The 8658-nt window shown below is 43.0% G+C and overlaps 1 non-coding gene across 1 annotated transcript; it reads left to right on the top strand.

Moving 5' to 3' along the window:
* The first annotated feature begins 5144 nt into the window (after positions 1–5144).
* trnaa-ugc (transfer RNA alanine (anticodon UGC)) lies at positions 5145–5216 on the top strand. Its single transcript has one exon. It is a non-coding gene; the product is annotated as a tRNA-Ala (tRNA).
* The last annotated feature ends 3442 nt before the right edge of the window (positions 5217–8658 follow it).

Below are 8658 nucleotides of genomic sequence, written 5' to 3'. Positions count from 1 at the left end.
TCATTTTGAGATCATTTGCAATTCTTCCGACATCACTGTCTTATTATTTTGAGGTTCGTAGCAACTCTTGCTACATGACTGTCAGCATCACTTTGAGGTTATTCGAAACACTTACTACATTACTGTAAGCATCACTGACTTGATGAGCAACTATCACTACATTACTGTTAGCATCATTTTGAGTTCATTAGCAATTCTTACTACATCACTTTCGCAACATTTTGAGATCATTAGCAATTCTTCTGACATCACTGTCACATTATTTTGAGGTTCGTAGCAACTCTTAGTACATGACTGTCAGCATCACTTTGAGGTTGTTTGAAAAAGTTACCACATTACTGTAAGCATCACTGAATTTATTAGCAACTATCACTACGTTACTGTTAGCATCTTTTTGAGTTCATTAGCAATTCTTACGACATCACTGTCAGCATCATTTTTAGGTTACTCGCAACTGTAGCCACATGACTGTCAGCATCACTTTGAGGTTATTCGAAACTTTCACTACATTACTGTTAGCATCATTTTGAGTTCATTAGCAATTCTTACTCCATCACTGTCGCATCATTTTGAGTTTATTAGCAATTCTTACTCCATCACTGTAGCATCATTTTGAGATCATTAGCAATTCTTCCGACATCACTGTCGCATTATTTTGAGGTTCGTAGCTTACTCACAACTCGAACCACATGACTGTCAACATCACTTTGAGGTTATTCGAAACTTTCACAACATCACTTTTGGCATCATTTTGAGTTCATGAGCAATTCTTCAGACATCACTGTCGCATTATTTTGATATTCGTAGCAACTCTTACTACATTACTGTTGCATTATTTTGAGGTTACTAGCAGCTCTTACTGCATGACTGTCAGCATCATTTTGAGGTTATTCGAAACTTTCACTCCATTACTGTTAGCATCATTTTGAGTTCATTAGCAATTCTTACTCCATCACTGTCGCATCATTTTGAGTTCATTAGCAATTCTTACTCCATCACTGTAGCATCATTTTGAGATCATTACCAATTCTTACTACATCACTGTCGCATCGTTTTGAGATAATTAGCAATTCTTCAGACATCACTGTCGCATTATTTAGAGGTTTGTAGCAACTCTTACTACATTACTATTGCATTGTTTTGAGGTCAGTAGGAACTCTTACTACATGAATGTCAGCATCACTTTGAGGTTGTTCGAAACTCTTACTACATTGCTGTAAGCATCACTGAGTTTATTAGCAACTATCACTACATTACTATTAGCATCTTTTTGAGTTCATTAGCAATTCTTACTACATCACTGTCGCATCATTTTGAGATCATTAGCAATTCTTCCGACATCACTGTCGCATTATTTTGAGGTTGGTAGCAACTCTTACTACATTACTGTTGCATTATTTTAAGGTTCGTAACAACTCTTACTACATTACTGTCAGCATCACTTTGAGTTTGTTCGAAACACTTACTAGATTACTGTCATCATCACTTTAAGTTTATTAGCAACTATCACTACATTACTGTTAGCATCATTTTGAGTTCATTAGCAATTCTTCTGACATCACTGTCACTTTATTTTTAGGTTCGTAGCAGCTCTTACTACATTACTGTAAGCATCACTTTGAGGTTATTCGAAACTTTCACTACATTACAGTTAGCATCATTTTGAGTCCATTTCAATTATTACTACGTCACTGTCGCATCATTTTGAGATCATTAGCAATTCTTCCGACATCACTGTTGCATTATTTGGAGGTTCGTAGCAACTCTTACTACATTACTATTGCATAATTTGGAGGTAAGTATCAACTCTTACTACATTACTGTCAGCATCACTCTGAGTTTATAGCAACTATCATGACATTACTGTTAGCATCATTTTGAGTTTATTAGCAATTCTTCTGACATCACTGTCGCATTATTTTTATATTCGTAGCAACTCTTACTACATTACTGTTGCCTTATTTTAAGGTTACTCGCAACTCTAACCACATGACTGTCAGCATCTTTTTGAGATTAGTATCAACTCTCACTACATCACTGTCGCATCATTTTGAGATTTTAAGAAACTCTCACCACATCACTGGAGCATCATTTTGAGGTTCGTAGCAACTCTTACTACATCACTGTAGCATCAATTTGAGATTTTTAGTAACTCTTACTACAGTACTGTAGCATAATTTTGAGGTTCGTAGCAACTCTCACTACATTACTGACAGCATCATTTTCAGGTTAGTAGCAACTCTTACTACATCACTGTAGCATCATTTTGAGATTTTTTGCAACTCTTACTACATCACTGTAGCATCATTCTGAGGATAGTAGCAACTCTCACTACATGACTGTCAGCATTATTTTTTAGCATAGTAGCAACTCTCATTACATCACTGTAGCATCATTTCTTAGGTTAGTAGCAACTCTCATTACATCACTTTAGCATCATTTTGAGGTTAGTAGCAACTCTCACTACATCACAGTCAGCATCATTTTGAGCATAGAAGCAACTCTCACTTCATCACTGTAGCATCATTTGTTAGCTTCGTAGCAACTCTCATTACATCACTTTAGCATCATTTTCAGGTTAGCAGCAACTCTCACTACATCACTGTAGCATCATTTCTTAGGTTAGTAGCAACTCTCACTACATCACTGTCGTATCATTTTTGATTTCATAGCAACTGTCACAACAAAAATGTAAGCATCATTTTGAGGTTTTTAGCAACTCACTACATGACTGTAAAACTGACCGTTACCATAGAGATGGGAACAGAAAACTCAAATGGAAGCTCAAAAGGGGACTTAGCTCCAATGGTAGAGTGCTAGCTTAGCATGTGAGAGGTAGAGGGATCGATGCCCTCCTTCTCAGAATACTTCAGCTTGTTCTGTTGATCAGAGGAGCTGTTGGGTGATGAATGCTGATGTTTGTCCACTGCTGTGATAAAGTGTCCCCTGTTACTGAGATGTGGATGAACACCTGCTCAGGTCAAAGCTGCAATGAAGTCAAGTCATCACCCTGTAAAGCACCAAATAACAACAAAAGTTACACTTTACAAGAAGAACAGGTCCAGTTCAACACTCCCGAAATGAATTTACACCCAACAATTCCCACGGACGCTTATTAAGTTCTATCTTTGATCAAATATAAGAAATGTAAAATAATTCAACATTGATTGCATTTCCCTCCTTTCTTTGGTGCCCTCAGACTTTCTGAGAACTGTAGGAAGAACTGCTCTCTTTTCTGTGTTTGTTCTGCTCAATGGAGGAAGGAACGGAGCTCTAAGTTTTCCAGTTCCTACATCAGTGAATGGACTTTCTGTGCTGCAAGGAGCCAAAGCTACTAAGGAGGATTACAGAGTTTGTCCTTGCAGGAGTCAGTGACTTAATAGAGTCTAACTAAGGGTTGAACCTGAATGAGACAGTCACCCTTCAACATGGGGCCATGGCAGAGTGAACCAAGAACACTACAATGGGGGTGAGAGTGGAGCCATGATGGATTCACAGTTCATCACCTCCACCATCATGTGGACCACCTGATCACCTCTCCCTCAACCTCTAAATAACTCATTCCCTGACCGGGAATCGAACCCAGGCCGCGGCGGTGAGAGCGCCCAAACCCATCCTTGACCCACTCAGACACAGTCACCCATTCAAGCTGGGCCTGGTACCACACTGCTGTACAGACAGAGAGAAAGAAGACACACGGGATCCTTTGAAGAAAATGCATTAAAGACAGGAAGCCCCATCACATTGTCAGTGTTTCAGTGACTGGCATTGTGAAGAGACTGAGACAAAGTCAGTTATGAATGGAGGGCTGAGTTGGAGCAGAGGGGGGCAGGATCCTGGGGGTGCACTGGTTTTAGGAGGCTGAGGTGTCTGGTGGTCTTGGTGGACCCTCTGCATCTCAAGCTGAGACCACAGAGTCCTGTGTTCTTGAGTCATTGTCTTTAGTATAGACACTGAAGTCACTAGTCACTGAAACACTGACAATGTGATGGGGCTTCCTGTCTTTATTACATTTTCTTCAAAGGATCCCGTGTGTCTTCTTTCTCTCTGTCTGTACTGGAGTGTGGTACCAGGCCCAGCTTGAACGGGTGACTGTGTCTGAGTGGGTCGAGGCTGGGCTGCAGGTATTGGGAGGTTAGAACCCATCTGTGAGGCTCCAGGTGGAGCGATCACCTGTGAGGGTCCAGGGACAGCAGGAAGCTGCACAGATGGTAAAGACATGGAGGGGAGACAGGTGGTGCTGGAGCAGTGACAGGAAGTGTCTGGCATTTTGGTTCATCCTGTGAGCTGACGTGAGGTTGTGGTTTTGCCTCCAGCCTCACCTCCTCATCAGTGTTCAAAAGGTTCAAAGGTGAAAAAATGGGATTCAACCAAACAGCTGGAATGAAGAGTTGGTAACACTTGCAGAGCTGCAGGGAGTTGGACAGGTCTCACCGTGGGGGGATTTGTCCCACAGATCCTGCTGAAGTGGCTCCTCCTCCTGAGACCTGCAATGCTGGCTGGACATTTGGAAAAAGAACACAACAAATCTTCATAAACATTTACTTCAGCAGGAACACACAAGAAGGTGGGACTGGTTCCTTTTTCATGTTCACTATTTTGTCGTCTTGGTTCATGTTTTGGTTGTCAAAGTTAATTCTGAATATTTGTGGAAAGTTCGCCTGCCTTTACTTGTACCAATACTTCCTTTTGTAACAAATTAAAAAGCTCAAGCTAAACTTCAGTTGGGTCAGTTTAGAGCTGTCAATCAATGTTAATAATTGATCTTAGCATCTGGAGATTATTTTAGGAACACAAATACTTTACTTCATTCTGAGGATGAGCAGACGTTCAATATAATTCTCATTTCCTGGTCAAAGACTCCTGCTAGTCAGAGAGGATCTGGGCTGGATTGGAAAGCTTCTGAGAGGGAAACCTTCACTCTGGACTGGACTGAGAACGGAGCAGCCTCAGCTTCCTGGAGCCTGACTTGCCTCTGTGGTCTAAGGTTGTGTGGGCTGACATCACAGTGAAACTACTGAGATCACAGAGCCTTTGAGATCACAGGCTGACTTCCTTTTTATCCCTAAAATTAAGAATAATAATTAAAAAATGTTGTTTCTACATTTGTGTTGGTGCATCAGTTAAACAGTGTCTCTACCAGAGGGGATGTAGCTCAGTGGTAGAGCGCATGCTTTGCATGTATGAGGCCCCGGGTTCAATCCCCGGCATCTCCAGCTGGTCCTTTGGAGCCTTCATCTTATCAGCTCAAGTGATCCATAAATGTGACAAAAGTTGATAACAAACTACCAGAAGAGAAACCAGTCTGTTGCATATCAAAGTATTTGGAGCAGGGTCAGTGTGACTGTGAGCCTTCATAGCCAGCATGAAGGAGCTGGTTTTATCTTTGGAGGGGAAATCCCACACACAGCTGCTCTCAGTTCCAAATGTGTGTGTCCTCACTCCTCCGTCCTCCTGCTGCCCTCAGAATACAGACACAATTCAACCTGTCAAGTTTGGAGCATAGAAGTGCTCCTGAAGAGATGTGTGTCAGCCCACAGCTGGCTGTTCTTACCTGGAACCTCAAGATGAAACTGCTTCCACAGATTGGAAATGAATCTGATGTTGACTTTTGGACAAATCACCTGTTCATCAGTTCATCATCACTTCCATCCATTTCTACTGCTTATCTTGTTATAGAAAGGAGTCTATCTGCTGTGTGACTGAGGCAGTTACTGTGAGCTGCTGCATGTCTCAGTGTGTGTTTGTGTGTGGGGGGGGGGGCTGTGTGTGACTGGTCGGCTGCCAAGGATTATTGATGAGATCAATCATGATCAGCTCAGAGATCACGGCACAGAAGAAGGAGACTTTTTGATTTTTGGGGGTTCAGTTTCTAAGTCAGACACATCATCACAATTTGAAGTTTTCCTCCAGTAAAAAACAAAACAACACAAAACCAAACAAAAACATGATTTGACTTTTGATGTCTACAATTTTTGGAAATTGTGAGTCCAACAAGCAGGAGGCCGTTTGAGCTTGGAAACTGTGAAGCATCACCAGTAACTGCTGGTTAATTTACAGGTGTTTCCTCCAAAAACTTTAAAAATGAACTCAATGCTGAATCCCTCGTCGTCATCACTGAGCTGCAGAACTGGTCCATGCAGGAGGCTGAGCAGGTCTTCCTCTCTGGTCCAGTGTCTCAGCACAGGTCAGAGTAGAGAACTAAAACATGAACACAAATCTTTATCAGCTATTTACTGACATCAGTGACTACCTTCAAGTAAGAGTGTTAGTGAATGGACCCTTTTTAAAGTTTATGTTATCATGTTTGAAAAATGATGCTCACTGAAGGAACCTTTAAAACTGAGAAGTTGGACAGGAAGCAGTATTTTGGTGGAATGAACCTTTAAAACTATAAATTAGAAAGTATTTTGGTGGAATGAACCTTTAAAACTATAAATTAGAAAGTATTTTGGTGGAACGAACCTTTAAAACTATAAATTAGAAAGTATTTTGGTGGAACGAACCTTTAAAGCTCTCTGGTGCTGCAGGATCTCCTCTTGAAAAGCCTCACAGTTCAGAGTCGTTCCAGAATCTAGGAGCAGAAACCAAAGTCTCCTACGACGAGGATGGGATTGGAACCCACGCCTGCAGAGCTCAATGGATCAGCAGTCCATCACCTTAACCACTCGGCCACCTCGTCTCCTGACCACCATGATGTGCTGCTTTCTCTGAGCCTTTGAAACAGCTGAACTCTTTGGAGCCCAGTTGTCAGAAATGGACCCAGCAGGAGCCACTGAACACAACTCTGACATCATCAGGCTTCTTCCCAGCAGCTTGGTGCTCCAGAAGGAAGAATCCAGACCATCGCTACATCATCAGAGTGAACACCAGCTGATGTTGACCAGTTTAACAAGCCTTTGACTGCTAAATGACATCCAAGCTCAGATTCTCTTGTCCTCGTAGAACAAGTCAGTGTTGAAGAAGATGAGAGCACCAGTCTCTTTCATCCAATGCTGGAACAGCGTTAGACTGAAGGTCTGAAGGTCCCTGGTCTGGTCCAGGTTTCAACAGGGGACCAGCATCAGCCAGCATTTAAATGTGGACAGCAGTGGAGGTGAAGCCCACATCAAGGAAACAAGCCTCCTATCACTGTCCTGTGCTGAATTTCTTTAAAAAAATGTGAGACAACCTCAAGAGTTTCTGTTTCCTGTGTTGGATTTTGGCTCAGAGAATCAGAGCCAATCAGAAGCTTGTTGGTCTTGGATGCTGGTCATCAGGAGCAATGAGGGGCTCAGTGTCTTGCCCAAGGACACTTCAACATGGTCACCAGCTGAAGTGAGAACTGAACCAGCAACTCTGCTAGACGGCCACTCTTCCTCCAGGCCGTGCCCCCGAACCTGAATCATCATGATGTCATTATTTGTTGCTTTAATTCACCAAATGTGTGACGTGGTGAGTTTGTCAGGAGTTTAAAGACCAAAGTTGTGAACACACAGAGAAGTAAACCTGTCAAAGCTGCTTCACTTGATGAGTGAAACTGAGGAACTGATAGAAGAGCAACAAAGAAAATGGAGTCAGAAGGTCGTCTTCTTCACTGCTCAGTCACAACACTGACACACACACACACACACACACACACACACACACACACACACACACACACACAAATAGTTTGTCTTTGAGAGAGGACAAAAATATTTGACTGTGCAGACATGAACTTTCATTGTCTAATTTCAGTCTCCTACAAAAGTGTGTGAATGTGGTCGTTGTGGCCGAGTGGTGAAGGCGATGGACTAGAAATCCTTTGGGGTCTCCCTGCTCAGGTTGGAGTCCTGCCAACAACGTTAAACTGTGGACAATTTAAATTTGACTCATTTTTCCTCCACACTGTCCTTCATCACAGCATTTAACATCAGGACTGCTCCCAGATCAGCTCCATGACCTCATCCCTGCACCAGAGTCCCGCCCAAGTTCATCAAAAACGGCCAAGCATAAATATATAATATGTATATAATGTGAACACACCTGTACAGGTGCGTTAACGTGCTTAATAATAGAGAATGAGTGAAGGGTTTGTTCAGAGTGGAGTGCAGTACCACAGTCAGGCCAGCAGGTGGGGCTTTCGTTGGTGCTGTCTACCTAATTGCGGTGTCTGTGCTCTGCCAGCAGAGGTCGTGCTTCCCCACCAATCTTCTAGGGTGTCTGAGTGGTGCCGCCATGTTTAGGTCGTAGCAGGAGGACGTAGGTTGGTACTTGGCAGTTCGGACGTAGCGAAAGTCATGTTATGAATGGAGGGCTGAGTTGGAGCAGAGGGGGGCAGGATCCTGGGGGTGGACTGTCTTTAGGGGGCTGAGGTGTCTGGTGGTCTTGGTGGACCCTCTGCATCTCAAGCTGAGACCACAGAGTCCTGTGTTCTTGAGTCATTGTCTATAGTCTCTGTTGTTGGAGAGCTCAGTGTGGTCCCTGATGGTCTAGTGGCTAGGATTCGGCGCTCTCACCGCCGCGGCCCGGGTTCGATTCAGGGAATGAGTTATTTAGAGGTTGAGGGAGAGGTGATCAGGTGGTCCACATGATGGTGGAGGTGATGAACTGTGAATCCATCATGGCTCCACTCTCACCCCCATTGTAGTGTTCTTGGTTCACTCTGCCATGGCCCCATGTTGAAGGGTGACTGTC

Source organism: Aulostomus chinensis, chromosome 1 (genome assembly GCF_037954235.1).
Source record: "Aulostomus chinensis isolate RoL2024-O1b breed Wild chromosome 1, RoL_Achi_v1.0, whole genome shotgun sequence".
NCBI lineage: Eukaryota > Metazoa > Chordata > Actinopteri > Syngnathiformes > Aulostomidae > Aulostomus > Aulostomus chinensis.
Note: the sequence above shows the minus strand (reverse complement) of the source record. Positions and strands in the feature narration are given on the sequence as shown.